Source organism: Andrena cerasifolii, chromosome 12 (assembly GCF_050908995.1).
Source record: "Andrena cerasifolii isolate SP2316 chromosome 12, iyAndCera1_principal, whole genome shotgun sequence".
In the NCBI taxonomy this organism is placed as follows: domain Eukaryota; kingdom Metazoa; phylum Arthropoda; class Insecta; order Hymenoptera; family Andrenidae; genus Andrena; species Andrena cerasifolii.
The window spans coordinates 4,846,666-4,864,217 of record NC_135129.1 but is presented as its reverse complement, the minus strand read 5'-3'; the positions used below and the strand labels follow the sequence as shown (position 1 = coordinate 4,864,217).

The 17,552-nt window shown below is 35.8% G+C and overlaps 1 protein-coding gene and 1 long non-coding RNA gene across 8 annotated transcripts in view; both read left to right on the top strand.

Annotated features, from left to right (window-relative positions):
* Rho-5 (rhomboid-5) overlaps nt 1-17,552 on the top strand; it is a 371,266-nt gene that overhangs the window by 187,553 nt on the left and 166,161 nt on the right. The gene's annotated exons all lie outside the window — the stretch shown is intronic.
* The window catches only part of LOC143375069 (uncharacterized), a 60,743-nt gene continuing 56,757 nt past the window's right edge, over nt 13,567-17,552 (top strand). For both annotated transcript variants that reach the window (XR_013086798.1, XR_013086799.1), the window contains exons 1-2: nt 13,567-13,808; nt 16,350-16,523. This is a non-coding gene — a long non-coding RNA (uncharacterized LOC143375069). The remainder of the gene's footprint in view (nt 13,809-16,349; nt 16,524-17,552) is intronic.

The following is a 17,552-nucleotide window of genomic DNA, read 5'->3' as shown; positions in this document are numbered from 1 at the left end:
TCGGGATGTTCCCTTGTAAGAGGAATTGGAAAATTTAAGAAATTCGAAAAAGAGGAATGGAACTTGGCGAACAATAGCTTTCCCAGTGTTGTAAGCTTAGGGTTCGCCTGGAATTATTTTTAGCAGTGATCGAAGTATACTTGGACCATAATGCAACGTCAGGAACTACATGCAACATCGAGCCATTGTCGAACCAATAGTGTTGGTTCGTCTGTGGTCGCTGCGTAAACTGGACCAGGAGGATTCTAGGGGTGCCAACATGGCCAGGGGGTGGTTTGACTACTCCATAAATCGCAAGACATCGAGGTAACCATGTTTGTGATAGGAAGTAACGATATTGCCGAAATCACAGTGCAGGCAGTTATTTACTGCTTACGGGGCAATCTGCACTGTTGTGCAGGGTGGAAATTTTGTGTAAAAAGTACACTTAAAGCAATAATTTTGAGATGATACATAGTGATTCCCGTTGTTACTTTCATACTCGTTGGTTCGTTGACATGTTGTAAGGAGTATAGCTCATCGATGATAGCAACAATTCTCAATAGTAATATTTATTTTACCAAGGAAGGTTTGAAGGCTGATCATACGATTAGTACCTAATTGCAGTAACTTCTAAGGATAATAGTTTTACACATTTCTTAAGAGTAGTAACGAGTATAAAAGTTGCGAAGACTGTACGGAGAAGTATTCCACATCTACTTTACATTTTGAAAAACTATAATTTTTAGGAATAATAATTTCCAAACGTTTACAGAATAGTAGCAACGTATAGGCAACCCATAAAATACAGAATTAATAAATCAAAATCATAGTTATAATAAATTAAACTACACGATCCCATTCTTCCAAGTAAACTCTATTCTAATTCATTCCTATATAAAATATGTAAGTGTTATTAATTTACCCCTTAAATGCCATCGTTAACCACATAATAGACAATTAGTGCACAATTTGTTCAGGAATTCCACATGTCCTCTATCCCTATCCAATTACGCGGTCCTTGAATTTGAAGGCTTCCCGCGCTTTTGACGAAACTCCCAATTGACATTCTGAGCGTCAGCGTTCTTCGAATTGCGGTTTATCGAGTAACAATGGATGGGAATTGTTCAGCTATTCAGGACATTTTCTGAAGGGCTCAGGTATTCCGATGCAGTTTAGCGTCTGCCATTGGGTCGTATAATGAATACTAATACGTATCCTGCAAGCGAACTAAGTCCAGATAAAGGAGACTGTCATCCCTCGCAAGTTTCTCGTTGATCGAGCCCGTAGCGCGGAAGAGGTGAAACTTTTAATTAGTTACTGATCCTACGGACTAAATAATTCCCTGCTGGAGAATGCACAGCATGACAGGAATAAATTGAAATTGCTCCACTACAGAGTTTAACATACTTTCGGGTTTAATTCCCTTAAGCTTAACAACGAAGAAAAAATTACTACGATCGAGGGGAGGATTATCGTCGTCAGTGAACTTCGGCTTTCGATAAATCACGAGGGTCGAATCTGAACGATCCTTAATTGTGTATCGTCTGCGCAAGCATCTGCGAATTGAATTCTGTGATCACACAACATCAGAAGAAGAAAGAGCGATTTACTTTAAAAACATGTCAAGTATTCATAGCCTTCAATAATTATTTCGTATGGTGTTTATGGATCCCTCGATTTTCTCATAGATCTACTTGTTTTTCTGAGTATTTTATCTGCAAAAATTCCAATTATACAATTTAGTCCGAATTCATCCTTGTTTCGTTTAGTGTAATTTGTTATTGGACTTCAAAATTCTATTTCTGTGGCTTGTATGAACTTTTCGCGAACATTTATAGTTTCATAAGTTTTGCAAAATGGCAATTTTTATTTCGATGGCTTACTGCAGAAATATTGTATGTCCACTTCTTGCGAAATTGTGTATTTCTTTAATTTTTTATTTTTTTAACCTTTGTATTTTTAAAACTCATTTTCTCGGAAACGCTAAAGGCGGACATATAATATTTATGCAATAACCCATCGATTTGTTTTTTTTTCATGCTTCAAATCTCCCGAGAATTATTTGGCATATAATTTTATACTCGTCGAAAGATCCCTGAATATTACTCGTCGAGAGTATCCATTTCGAAATGAAGTCCGCGATAGCAGGATGAAGAAGGACTGTACAGAGCTACTCAGTTACCCCCCTCAAAGAAAGAAAGCCACGCCAAGTCGCCTGGTCTTGAGCGAAGCGTTTATTAAGCCCCGCGATTATTGCTGGATGACAGCGTGGAGGCGTGATGTTTGGGGTTTATACGAACAGGAGGCAACTACATCGTCGTTTCCTTGTGAATTCTGACCCGCAACAGCCGTCCCAGACACGTTTATGGACAGGATAATGGCAGGATCGTCAGAGGGAAATGCCACGGAATAGGGTTGCATCGGGTGAACGGGGATATTCCGTTATAACTATGAGGAGACCCGCAGGATCCGTGCGCGGGAATCCTCGTATTACGTTGAATGGCGCCTCTCTATGTGCCAGGGACGGAGACACCAGCCCGCAGGATCGTTGCACACCGTGCACCGGCGGTGCTGCATGCCGGCAAGATACATATCGCGAGCTGCTGGCTCGATATTTCGCAAATCGAGCGGACACGACGCGTTTAGATGATAGATACGGGGAGAAACAATTAACGTGATGGAAACGCGAGTCTGACTTGCGATTCTATGGGGGTATTCTATGGAGAGCTTGGAAAGTCGTTGCATTGTGGAACATTTGTTGATGTACATAGGATGAGCTGTTGAATAGTTGTAGCTGCAGCTTGTTATAGGAATTTATATGCAGTCCACAAATATGAAATGTTAGCGAGGCGATGGTAATTTCTGATGAACGTATTCTGGTGAAGGTGGGTGTCTGTAGATTTTACTGATTACCTGAGCCTGAATGGAATTGTTGTGTGCTTACGTTAGATATTAATCCATGAAGTTGTTGAATACAGAGTAAACTCGGGTGAGTTAGTGATAGTTTTAGAATTTGTCTATTAACTGCTAATACTCACGCGTTCTCGAAGTGAGTCTATGATACAATGATAGGTCAGACATCATACAAACATATAATAGCTTAGCAGAAATTTACTAATTACATTTAATTGAAAATATATCAAATTAAATTTTCACGACATAGGCACATTAAACGTGTTAATTTTTATTTTTCATTTCTTCGTCACGTTTTTTATCAATCTTCTTGTATAATGTCGGATAATTTCCTTTGACTCGTCTTTCCTAACACAGCTTTATTAACATTCTATAAAATATGTATTTAAAATATAAAGCGAGGAAATCGTTCTCCCAGGCTTAGGAAAGAGATTACTTGTTAACTTATTAACTAAAGATTACCTGCTACTAATTTATTTAAGGAAATTATGAAATTCATAAGCCTCTCACTAATTCCTGCCCAGTCCTTCCATATTCTAAATAAAAATATCGTTTATGATTATTTTCAAATTTATGAAACTTTCCATATTTAAAAACATAAATTATCCATTATGGGCGATATTATAGGATATACCAAGAATTTCATTATTTTCATCGTTGCAATTTAAGCAAGAATATGTGACTTTGAATATCTTCTAAGAAACTGTCCTGAAAATTTCGAGTCGCAGCCAAAATCGATGGCAATTCCAGTGGAAGTGGACATTTCCTTTACGTCGCAATGCATGCACATGCAGTGGCATTTCTCGTTTCGATTTGGCCATGTAATCGATTCCTCTCTAGAGTGAATCATGACTTACGTCCTGTCGCATCAGGTTGCAGTTTTGAACGGCGAAATTGCATTCGTTCCTGAATACTCGACGGCGGAGACAGAGCACAAGTGAAGCGGGACATTATCTTACGACACGGTCTGCTCGATCAACTTGTCAAATTATGCGCCTGTCCATCTGATTTCAATTAGATTTCTTTCCGCTTTTATTCCATCAAACATCGTCGTTTATTTTACAGGAATTGAGACAGTTGAGATTTACTTGATGTCGAAGTAGTTTTTTTAAATATACTCTTAACTGAGTTTTCCGAATTTGCATTTGGAGCAGGGAGTGCCTTCAGTTTTGTACATTTCAGTTTAGAGTAGTTCACTGCTAATTAGAAAGTTAGTAGTTTAAAATGGTTATGACTTACGCGACAATGTGTTGTTTTGGTGTAGGGAAAAAGTAGACTTTCACTAAATTTATATAAAATTCTTCGTCTATCTACTCCTTCGTAGTTTTGTGAAATTTTTAATGACATCAGATTCTTAAAAAAATAACACTAAATGGCTTTCTTATTCACCAGGTTATCTTTCGTCTCATCTCATTTATCTTCTAAAATTTGAAACATTCTTACTGAAGAGGCAGGGCAAATTCAAAGTTCGTTACTCGTGGAATAGTTATTCTAGTATCAGGGATAAGAATAAAGAAATAAAGTTCGAACTTTAAAACCAGGGAACGGAAATATCTCTTGGCTGAAACGTCAATTAATTCCAAGCATTACAGAACTACTTGCTGCTTATTCAACAGGTAAAGAGCAGAACGAAACTGGCTAACAAACTCCTTTGTCTGTTATTTACATTTTCTATTGCAATCGACGTCGAGAAGCCTGAAGTGGCAGTGCTAAAGGAAGCTGAATTGTGCAGAGAGCTTTGAAAGACAATAAGCATTAACATGGAAAATTATGTAAATTTTAAAGACTGCAGAACATTCTGTACATTCCAAGCATAGACACGCTTTGCTGAATTACAGAAAATTGGCTACTAATACCTACTTCTGTTACAAATTATAAAAAAAAAATATCGATGCTTCCTATACCAACTAGCTTCAATGATACTGCTAACTTTCAATTCAGAATTAAAATTTCCCGCAGAATTAATATCTTATATTCATCAATAAATAAGTTACGAATTTCCAAGCTCCGAATCCTGTTAGTACAAGTTTTGCATTAATTTTCCACTATCTGCTGAAAGCTGAACATCCTGAAATTGAAAATAAAAATTTGCAGACGCTTCCCCCGAGATACAGTGTAATTTATTATCACGAGAGTAGCTCTCAAGTTGAAGGTAATTCGAAAGTATGTTTACTCATGTAAGAATGTGACTCAGGAGATTTAGAGGATTCCATAAATTTCCTCCCCTGTCTCTGTTATTACGATCCTCAAACCGCTTAAAAACTTCTGCGAATCTTCTTTCATACTTTTAACAGTGCTCCGCTCTTCCTTCGGCTGATTGGCCAGCAACATTTTCTTCAAACTTTTATCCCCCCCACGTGTCAGATCAAAGGGTTGGATTTGCTTTTCAGATTCCTGCAAACTATAAACTCCAGCGTATAAAACGCCCCTCCCGTAAAGCAACTCCGAGCAGATGCGAGGCAAAAGAACTCGAGATGGCTATCCAAATAGCAGAAATTCAAACGTCCTGCGAGCAGTGGGTACAGTGGACTTTTTAAATATTTTCCAATATTGCATACAATTTTTCGGTAGCGTAGATACACAGTGAATCGAGAGAATTCTGTTCACATAGAACCAGGGATCAAGCGTACCTACTCGCTGTTGAATTTTCCTTCCCGGTTAATTTCAAAATCGTTGAAATGTCCAGCAGTAGGTACTCGTGCTCACGAAATATTCTACAAAATCTATTTATGAATTACACATCTCTAAACTTTCACATAAGGACACTTGGTCGCAACAAAATTAAGATAGTTCTATTAGAAAAAAAATTATATCTTTTTTACATCCTATAAATTGGGGGTTTGCCAGTATTATAAATTTTATTCTAGATTTTCCTCTGATCACTACTGTACAAGTCAAATTGAGATGATAAAGTATTTTAACGAAAACGTACGTCCGGAATTTAGAAACAAAATATTGCAGAAATTTTAAAGGCTCTGAATTATTCCTTCAACGAAGGTTTAGCCGTCGGCTTCAGCCATCTCTTTTTTAATAGAGTTCACTGCATAATAATTACGTCAGTCAGAAAAAAAACGTGGTGTTCGCTATCATCTCGGAACATGCAAGATGAATGTGCTTCATCTTTTCTAAATTATGTCGATAATCCGAAATCTCGTTGCCGCCCGCGTATTTCGCGGCAATAAAGTTTGACAAGGCATCCATCTATCACGGTGAACTGCAGATAAATCATTCTTCGCTGGTATTAGCTGAGTGAACGTAGTGTCTTGGTGTTTAAACAGTTACCTGGACATCTGTAAGATCCGCCCTCCATAAATTATTCAAAACCAATTCACTCCCCCACCCGGGCCCTCAGTTTACGTTAGGCAGTGGAAGTTTAAGTTCGTGGATGGGAAATAACTTCTGAACGGTATTAATATGAATTACCTGTGAATATTAGACTCGTAGTCGTCTGAGATTTTATTTGAAAAGGTGTTTGTTCTTTAACTTCGTGAGTTCCTGATATTTTAATTTTAGTAAGCAGCGATTAATGATTCATTATGTTATAATTTCATTCAAATAATTCCTTTCAATGGAAGTACCTTTTTATTGAAATAATGGGGGAATTTTTATATTAACGATACATTTTGGGACCTCTCGAAAAAGATAATGGTAAAAGAAAAGGGAATAAGTACTTATAGTAGATATTATTCATAGGATAAACTATACTTAATTCTAGTACAGTAGAAACTTTTATCTGAAGGTGATAATCAGTTTATAGGGATCATATTTTAATTGAATACCGAGGTAGTATAATCTGAATTGCTATTTATCTTAACCCTTCGTGGTCACACTTTCTTATAATCACAAGTTGGTCACACGGGGTTCACTGTACCCCAGCGTCATTTTTGAGTTACCATTTTCGTATTTTTGAATCTTTTAACTTTTCAGTGATAATTGTACGTTCGTAATACTTATACAATCATGGTCTAATAGTCTTTTTCTAGAAATGTAAATTTTGATATGATACAATTTGTAGTTGAAAACGAGCGATTTTCCACGGTTGTGGGAAAAAGCGATTTTTTAATTTCTTTTTTGTTTATTTATTTTCTTGCGATAAATCCCCTTTGGAAGTCGTAAAGACACGACATTTTAACTCGACAATTATTCTTGGGGTACAATATACCCCGCGTGACCACGAAGGGTTAAATCCAAATATTAGATAACAAATGAATGATATATACAAATCGGATTTGTGGTATCCAAAATTATTCATTCGTAAAATGAAGTAGTCATAATGAATCGTCAAATGATAATGGGGGATAGATTTCCTGCCACGTATCAGACTTCGTTAATGGCATTTCATTAATGTCTGCGATCATTGCCTTGCGGTATCACTCAGTCGATTGAAAAAACTAGAATCCCATGCTGCATGTGCTTCTTGACAGATACGACTGAAAGCAGATATGCGGATAGCACAGATGATCAATGCCATCTGTCCATGTCGATCACACTTTATTCTAGACTGCTAATTTTAAATAAAAAAAAGATGTAGAAGCAGTCCTTCCAATTTCCAAACATTCGCTCATACTATCTGACATTTACGCGCTGTATTACTGAGTGTTGTATTCTAAATCCAAATTAGTCAGAAAGAATAACAACAAAATTCTTTAGCAAAGCTATTTCCCATTTACGTTAACTTCTACAAAAAAATTAGTTTCGAATTTATAAAAATTCACAGAAATTTAAAGTTGATTCTGTGATGAGAATTCCAAATAAGATAAATCGCGAACACTGATAGCAAGAGTAGCTAGTAAAATTTGTATTGCACACAGCACTTGAATTTGGGCACTAAAATGGTAACTTTTAGCCATTTAACTTATTAGGAATTCTCATCACAGAATCAATTTTAAATTTCTGTGAATTTTTATAAATATGAAAACAATTTTTTGCAGAAGTTAACGTAAGATATGGAAACACTTAGAAGGCTGATTCTTTATTTCCTGCACTCTTAAACGTTTCTAAACACTTTAACACCACTTCCTTTACCGTTCGTCATTAAAAGTCTTCAGAATCTGTCGATTCAGTATGAAATATATATTCCCTGCGTTTTGCTATTATCGATATATTCGCGCGATAGTGCTCATAATCGTCCAGGATTTTCAGCGGTCGATTGAGCCGAGCATTCGGAAGAGAAACGCATCGAATGCCAATCACCGACGTCAGGCAATGTGTACATACCCTCGATGCTAGATGCTCACATATCAATTTGCATTCAGTATAAATAAGTCGGGCATATGGACGTTCTGTGCTAAATGCGCCCGCATGGATCGGTGGAATTCACCATTGCAACGGTAACATGCAAATCAGCCGTCCGATAACACTCGCAGTGTATGCCTGCACAATAATATTGCCCGCGAAACAATCACCCGTGCAGTTCACATTTATCGTGGACAGGTTGTTCAATATCGTTTGCTGGGAACACAGCGTGTACATATTAAAAGTACATATTTTTTATCGAAGGTTGCAGCAAGAAGATCGTTTCGTTTAATTCGCTGCAACTTGGTTTTCGCATTTATTTGGATATTTAGAAATTTTTTTATAGAAATTTTTGGAAAGAAAGTTAAAAGAAATTCTAAGAGAAGTCTGTTTGAGCTCAATATTAGAATAGATCACTTGATTCATTTTCTGTAAGTTTTGTGATATTACTTTCTTCTAATTTTTTGTGATTCATAATCTTTTTCTTATATTTACATTATTTTCTTCTATTTTTTGTAATTTATTTGATAATACTCTTTTTAGTCTTTGACTTTTTCATGTACTTGGCGTAACTTTGTTACTTTTCTGAAGTTTTTTATGGGGTTTCCTTTTCTGTAAGTTTTGTGATAATAGTTTTTAAATAGCTCTGTTGCCCCAGGAAGATCGTTCGATTTTGTTCTCTGTAACTTGATTTAAATTCAATTTTTTGATCGTAGCAATTCTTTACAAAAGTATCTTTAACTCGAAAAAGAAAATTAAAAGAAATTCCAAGCGAAATCTCTCTAAAGTTAATTACAATCGTAATAAATATTTAACTTGGAAAAGGAAATAAAAAGAAATCCCAAGTGAAATCTCCTTAAAATCAATTCGAATTATAACAAATCTTTAACTTGAAAAAGAAAATTAAAAGCACTTTCAAGTGAAGTCTCTCTAAAGTTAATTACAACCATAACACATCTTTAGCTTGAAAAAGGAAATTAAAAAAAATCGCAAGTGAAATCTCTCTAAAGTTAATTATAATCGTAATAAATATTTAACTTGGAAAAGGAAATAAAAAGAAATCCCAAGTGAAATCTCCTTAAAATCAATTCGAATTATAACAAATCTTTAGCTTGAAAAAGGAAATTAAAAGAAATCGCAAGTGAACTCTCCCTAAAATCAATTTTAATCGTAACAAATCTTTAACTTGAAAAATGCAATTAAAAGAATTTCCAAGTGAATCTTCTTAAAATCAATTCAAATTATAAAAAATCTTTAACTTAGAAAACAAAATTAAAAGAAATTCCAAATGACCACTCCCTAAAATCGATTACGATAATAACAACCACAAAAATATCTGTGCTCTTAGTATTCTTCACATAATATTAGTTACAACGTGCATTAATTCTAAACACATAGAGTAATTCCGTAATATATCAGAACAGCGTTAGATGCTCAGACATATCATCCCTCTATGTTTTTTTAAATAGCTGCGCGGCGCTCGTGTATCACACGATAGCAAATTCCTCCGCCGTTCACTGTCGGTTTCATAATAATGCTTAAGAGTATATTCATATAACAAAATATATGTACGTGTATCATCTCGCGTGTACGTACGAGGAATTCTTGAAGGGACCGGAGCGCCATGTTTTATGCATACACGACGTTTCGAGGCTTGCTGCGTGAATGTCCGTAGTGCTCGCTATTTTGAATGTACGAGAGGGAGATATTCAAGCAACAAGAAGCCGAAGACGCTTTTGAAATTTAAATTCATAGGAAAATCGTGTGCTCGATTTCGTCGACTTACGTAGGAGCGCGTCCCTTCGCCTTCGTTCTCCAAATTTTTACCAAACACCTTGACGCGGAGTGCCACCTCCGGGCAATGAATTTCCCAAAAGTAGGTTTACGTTGCAGTATCGTGTTATACCTGACGCGAGGTTCCCGCGGTTAAGTACAGTGACTCGCATTAATATTCGGACACTTTTTAAAATCGCATAACTTTTTTAGAATTGTTCCAAACGACTTGAGTTTTTTTTAGAAGCTAGAAGGATTAATTTACTAACTGACGTATTTGGTCGTTTTAAAAAAAATGTATTTGGTCGGAATAGCGAAAAAAATAGTAAAGGTCGATTTTTAAACTTTTTTTTGTGAGCTGGTAATGAAAATTAAAAAAAAAACCGTTTGTAGATTGCAGTAAGTAAAATCGCGAAAATTCCCGAAATCAGCGATTTTCGACCTTATTCTGCGATCTTTAAACGTTTGTAGCTCGGAGCAACGTTAACCGATTTTGATGAAATTGATGATACAAACGTTTTTTTTTTAATTTTCATTACAAGCTCACAAAAAAAAGTTTAAAAATCGACCTTTACTATTCTTTTCGCTATTCCAACCAAATACATTTTTTTTTAAAAACGACGAAACGCGTCAGTTAGCAAACTAATCCTTCTAGCTTCTCAAAAAAACTCAAGTCGTTTGGACCAATTCTAAAAAAGTTATGCGATTTTAAAAAGTGTCCGAATATTAATGCGAGTCACTGTAGGCGATACGAAGCCTCGAAGTGCGCGTCGATAGCCATTGAAGTATTCTCGTTAAAATGGACACGGTGGTACTCGAGTGGCGCTCAAAAACGAATGATTGGACATCTAATTAAAGTGTGGCTTGAAGGGACAAATTTCGACCACCTGTCGCGTTTCCAAGACCTAATCAGTATCCAGAACCTGGCAGTGTCCACCTGTCGGATTTCCTCGCGAAATGACCGGCACATTGCTAATTAATTGTCCGCAGTTTCGATCAGCCTGGCACAATTAAATTAGGTCGCACGCGTCACCTCTGAAATTCGGCGTTAATGCGTTTAACGATTTCCTGTCTCCTTCTCGGACGTCCTGGCATCCCTGGCAAATATGTTCGATCACGAGATTATTCCGAAGATTGCATTTTTCACGCGAATAGGAAATTAACGGGAACGAAAGCTCTGAAATTAATATTTGCCCTCGGTTTGAAAATTACGAATGAAAAAGTGTAAAAAAATTCCAGTGAAATTCATGAAAATTTTCGTGAAAGCTATTAATGTAATTAATGCTTCTGAAGTTATAAAATTCAGTATATTTGGAGTAACTTTTGCTGTTTTTGTTTCTACCAGCCATTGTAATCAAAAGAAAGGTAATGGCAAGGGGATTGCATTTAGTTGATGCTTGTGTTTCCTTCTGTGCACCTTCTTGCATGTTCTTATCTATAGACTGGCGTGTTTCATTGCATAAGAATCGTCTTTAAAGGGCGATGGACGTTTATATTCCTTTTACGTTTCAATCACAGGATTCAGGTGTGTTCTGTCTTTGTTGCACTGGAAATCATGACCAACTGTCAGTGTCCTTGACTTGTATTCTCTCTCCTCTCTCGTCTCCCTGGTTGAGTCGATACTGCTGCGCAGCATCGACTTTCTCTTTCAGGTTTTGGTAGTGGCAGTCCATTGTGAAAAACCACTGTTTTTGTTGCTCCATTTCAGTTATCGTAATTTTTAAAGTGATAATTATGAAATGCCTTTTTCTATCAAATGCCACAGGAGTGGGAGAGTTTTCAACTTGCGATTTCTTTTGCTCTCACCCCCTAATATGGTTCCATTTCATAAATAAATCGCCCCTGAAAAAGATTATGGCAATCGGACAACAGGAAAGGGTGCCGACCGGGCTTTAAAGTTTAGAATTCATCAATGGTTTGAATTTGAAGAATTTCTCAAAAATCGTAGGCCCTATCGAAATTTTGTTCAAATAATATTGAAAGAGCGTTCAATTTCCTACAATTACTGTATATATAATGTTCTCGTGCTTCCAACCGTTTTTTAGATAATAGCGTTTGAATATAGAGATTTGTACGGCGCTGACGTATTGTCTATTCGCGCGTAGTGCGGCTCTGTCTATATTCAACCGCTATTATCTAAAGAATGGTTGGACGCACGAGAAAATTATATACACAGTAATTGTAGAAAATTGAATGCTCTTTTAATATTATTTGAACAAAATTTCGATAGGGCTTACCATTTTTGGGAAATTCTTTAAATCCAAACTATTGACGAATTCTAAACTTTAAGGCCTGGTCGGCATCCTTTCCTGTTGTCCGATTGCAATAAACTTTTTCAGGGACTCTTTTTTTATAAAATGGCACCATTCTAGGGGTGAGAGCAAAGAAATGCAACAAAAAAAATTCGACACGTATCAATTAGGGCAACCCTAGTGTGCAATTTGATATTTAAAAAAAGGTGGTATAATAAAGAGTCTGAAATACTCTTGCTTCGATTTCTTAAAGTTTTCAACGATTTTCTAATTTCATTACTAATCTAAGCTAATTCCCTTTAATTCACGAAAAGTTCTCACGCAAAGATTGTGAAATCATCTTTGCTAATTCCAATTGTACCTTTAACCCTTTAATTCACGAAAAAAGTTCTCACGCAAAGATTGTGAAATCATCTTTGCTAATTCCAATTGTACCTTTAACTCTTTAATGGCTGGCGAATGTGCTATTAATCTATTACCGACTTTGATTCGTTTAAATTAGTCTCTACCAAGTTTTTATTATTTTCCATCGTAAAACGATTTTCATACGACATTTTTAACAGAAGATGTCCCTCTTATAAAAGTTTTTGTGTCAACTACAGGCCTCGCCCGCTAATTCCTTAAAACCGAAGCTGAAAATCTGAGCACTGAATTGATTTGTGGCCAATAAAGGAACGTCAAGTATAAAAAGTGACAGAGGAATCAGTGTTCGAACGGAGAACGAGAATACAATTGGAATTAGCCAAGTTGATTTCACAATCTTTGCCTGAGAATGTTTTTAATGTTTTTCGTGAATTAAAGGTACAATTGGAATTACAATTGGACGCGACCGCGTCTGTTGATTTCATTAGGTGCAACTGTCTTCGATCTTTTTCCCCATTCAGTTTTAAAAAAAAATACACGTGTATTAACTTGCCACGCTAAAGAATACAACAGAAAATTACTGAAATAGAGTGAAAACGGTAGAAAATTCTCTAATCTGTGTTCCAAAATTATTTCATTACCAAAAACAGCAATCTCAAATGTATCCCCCAAAATCTCTTTGAAAACTATTATATTCTTAAAAAGTATTTCCAAAGTGGGTTTCGAAATAACTTATTTCATTTATCCCTTTCTGAAAATTATAATCTAACAAACAATACTGCAATACAATCTCAATACGCAACAAAAATCTAAACTTCAAACGAAGAAATATGAAATATAAAAAAAAAATAACGTTTCCACATAAGCAAGAACTCTATACAATACGAAAATTTCAAATTGTACAACGACATGATGAAATTCAAAAGTACACGCTGTGTATTTCCATTGGCCAAAGACCTTGTTGTGAATAAGTCTTAAGCTTAAGTGACCGTTACGCGGGACACGTGCAAGTCCACTGCGCAACCGGTTCGCGCAGTTTACTACGATCATGGTCGCTGCCACAGCTCATCGGTGGTCCTGCACATTTCCCCAATCGTTTCGTGGATATTGTACGCAATTACTGTGTACGCTTCGCAAAGTGTGTCGCCAAAAGTTCAAGGAACTCGGTGGCACATTGATTCCGTGTTATCCTAGTTCGTAGCGACGAGGTAACGCTCTAAAATAAAGTGAAACGTCGCGTCCCTCGAAGTGGCAAGCGAACGAGCGGTAACCCGAGTCAAAGCAGTGCAGGTAAACACCACAGATTTCTTTGTGAAAGGCTTCGAGCATCATATTGAACCATGGAAACGAACGCCACGGTCGTATAAACCATTTTTATCCGGGGCCAAGTTTTTTTTACTCCAGTCACAATATTTCTTGATTGTTTATGGACTGTCCATTGATTTCGAAGTATGGAGTCGAATTCATTATTGCTCGAAAAATAATTCTGTGACGGAAACGCTATTTTTCAAATCGGTTTGAATAAAGAGAGGACAAATGTTTTTGCTAATATTCTGCTATTCGTTAGAAGTACCTAGAAGAGTAAATACGCGCTCGATGTGTGCCGTGCAGAAATTTTAAACTGCACTTGTTTTTTTAAAAGGTAATGCACATTTTATTTTCGTAGTGGAAAGTACGCGTATAATGGCGCACGGTATTGCATATTGAAGTGAAGATTTAAATATTATTCGGATCTGTGACACAGGCGGAATTGCTGCATCGTGACTGATTTCGTTATCTGGCAAAGATAAAACCGATAAAATCCTTTCACGAGAATGGAACGTAATCTTTTTTCGCGCTCGAGATAAGCTGCGTCATACGTGAATTTACACCTTTGACACACCCAGTGTAACGGTCACGAATGTCAGCCGCCATATTTAGATATTTCTTTCGGCTGTTTCGGCGCGATAATCGACATTATAAATTTTAGTGGTTGCGGAGAATATATCTTTTTTTTTTATTAAGCATTTGAAACCTCGTACGAGGTTCATTTCTGCTTAAACATACACAATAGGTACTTAAATTTATGCTTATAAGCTAAGTTATAACTGTTGCTCTAAATTTCTAGATTACAATTTTTCAAAAAGCTGAGATATTATTATTATTTAATCAATACAGTGCTCCAAGTGCTTCCTCTAAGTGATTAGCTTCTCTACTTTTGATTAGGTACTTATTTTATTGTTATTTATTTGTCTATATATACAATTATACACTTCACTAAAGACACGGTGTATATTTTCATTTATATTTCTTCTACTCCATTTCTTCGAAAATTATAATTCTTGTATATTTTGAAATATAAGTAGAAAGTACAATTTTATTGTTAAACAAAACTGTATGAAAATGGAAGTTTTATATTGCTTCTGAAAACCTGTGAAAGGTCTTTGTTTGTGTTACCCTGATTCAGTAGTGAGATATAGTAACTGAGAGCTCGAGTTGCTTCCATGGCTAAAATGATCAGTCTCTTATAAAATTCGTAATATGAATCAGCATCTGGGAAGTTAAAATACTTTTCGGAATATGTAACCACTCATTTGTCATTTAATATGAACTACGTATATTTTCTAAGTTAACATACTTTTTGAAGTACATACACAATCAAGACAATGCCATTCATCCTATCAATGTGTGCAAATAAAATTCTAGGTATTGCATTAAAACAGGGGCATTGATATTTCCTAAAATATTCAAAGAAATAATTAACCAAACAAACATGCATATATTTTCCAAACACAACTGATTTTTACTAGCTTAAAAACACTTCACCTTCTTGAAAGTGAACTACCTCTTTTCTGTTAACGCAAATATAAACTTGGCCCCTTGGAAATCATTTAAAAACTTCTACTAAAATACATTCAACGATTGTTTACCAAAATCACTGCTGGTACATAATTATACAATAGAAAAACTTATACAGGGTGTTGAAACAAGTTGCTACCAAATTTCAAGAGTATGTAGTACTCATAAAAAAAGTTTGAATAAACATGGGTACAAAAATCAATAATTTCAGAATTATAAGACGTTTTCAACTATGCCCCTGTAACAGAATACCAGACTCTATTGTTTGCCTATCTAAAATCCATTGAGTACAAAGTCAGGCAAAGTGAATACAATACTAAGTGGCACTACTTGATCGTAGATAAACATTTTTATTAGTAGATAAACACGTGGTGGCATTCGGCAGGAGAGTAAACAGAAGAATGAACTTTGTCGCTCTATAATTACAGTGTCCGTGTGCGTCACTGATGAATACGTCTCGTATACTGATTTTTATACCCATGTACAGTGGCTCACAGCCATAATCGTACGCTCTTTAAAATCACATAACTTTTTTAAAATTAATCCAAACGACTTGAGTTTTTTTTAGAAGCTAGAAGGATTAGTTTGCTAAGTGATGTGATTCGTCGTTTTGAAAAAAATGCACTTGGTCGGAATAGCAAAAAAAAATAGAACTAACTTAATTATTATTCATATTTACTGATTTAAACGCCAATGAAAGGATTAAATATTATTTTCGTACTATACACACATATTAATAAAATGACTACAGGTACTACACAAAATAATTTAAACGAGTTTAAGGAGACGGGAGAAAATGTAAAGACTTTTTTGTTTGTTTTGATGAGTACCACATGCCCCTGAAGTTTCTAACGCCACTTTTTTCAACGATCTGCATAATTACAGTGATATAACAGTATCATCGAGTCATTGATATTAATAGCACAGTTTTTGCGAATACCTTTATCGGTACCTAGAGTCTCAGAAAATTCACACTGTACTGCTTTTCTCCAGGAAAATACAATTAAAGTCAAAGTTGGAGCATAGTTTGGTCGAGATATAAATTTATTACAAGAGTGAAGCGAAATTGTGTCGGGTACTCCACGGAACGAGTTCTGCACGGCGATTACCTTTACTGCTGAGGATGATGTCTTCCTAGCTTCTTCCCGCTTCCTCCGACAATAAGATGTGAGTAAACGGAACAAGATAATATCGTTGTCCGTACTGCCGCGCTTTTTCCAGCTACGCTCGTTTTTGCACCGTGTAACTGTCGGGAATATCCCGTCTCATTTGAGCGCACTACTGACTGAAACTTTCTTGATAGAAGTTTTAATTATCAAAGAACTCCTGTATGATTTCTTGAAATTTTACTTCAAAATATTCGGTCAGATTTTACCATCGTTTTTTCGCAGTTAGTCTTCTTCTTCTTAAGGGGGGAGCCTGGTGTAACTAAATGAAAATCGAAGCATTTTTCGGGAATTTTTTTTAAAGAAAGTATTTGATAGATCTTTCTGAAACTTTCAGGATATTGTATTAACAGGTTAAGGTATATAACAAAAAAAAATTATTAAAAAAGAGCGGCAAATAACAAAGTTATGCCCAGTCCGTTGGCGACGCAATTATTGCACTGCGGGCAACGTAGCGTCTTTTGGTTTCATCTGAAACCAAAAATCGAACAATTTTCTTTTAGTTTATGAGTGTACGCACAGAATGAAGAAATTTGAAACTTAAAAGATGCAAAATGAACAAATGGCGGCCTCTTGAATAAAAAGTTCACTGTTTCCAGCGAAATTTTGCCTTAAATGTCTAAAAAAAAGTTATTTATTTAAACAATATCATTATACTAATAACTTAGTACTATGAAGAAAATGTTCACAAATATCCGTGCACAAGGCCAAGTCGATTGGTTGAATATTTTTTGAGTTACATTGCCCGCAAAGTATAAAACTGTCGTTTCGAGAAAAACACATTTCAAGTTTTGTGGTAGCCTGGCGCTCCGTAGCAAAATCGGCTATATCCGCTTTAATTTTTCGAATTTCGTTTTGCTGCTTTGGGAACATATTGTCGTGATGTTCAACTATTGATTTATGCAACAAAAAAAAATCGATTTCTTCGATCCGCTACACCAGGCTCCCCCCTTAAGGGGTTATACCTAGTCAGGCGGCCGAAAAGAGGCGAACGTTTGTAATTTTTTTTTAAAAAGTGGAAGCATATATT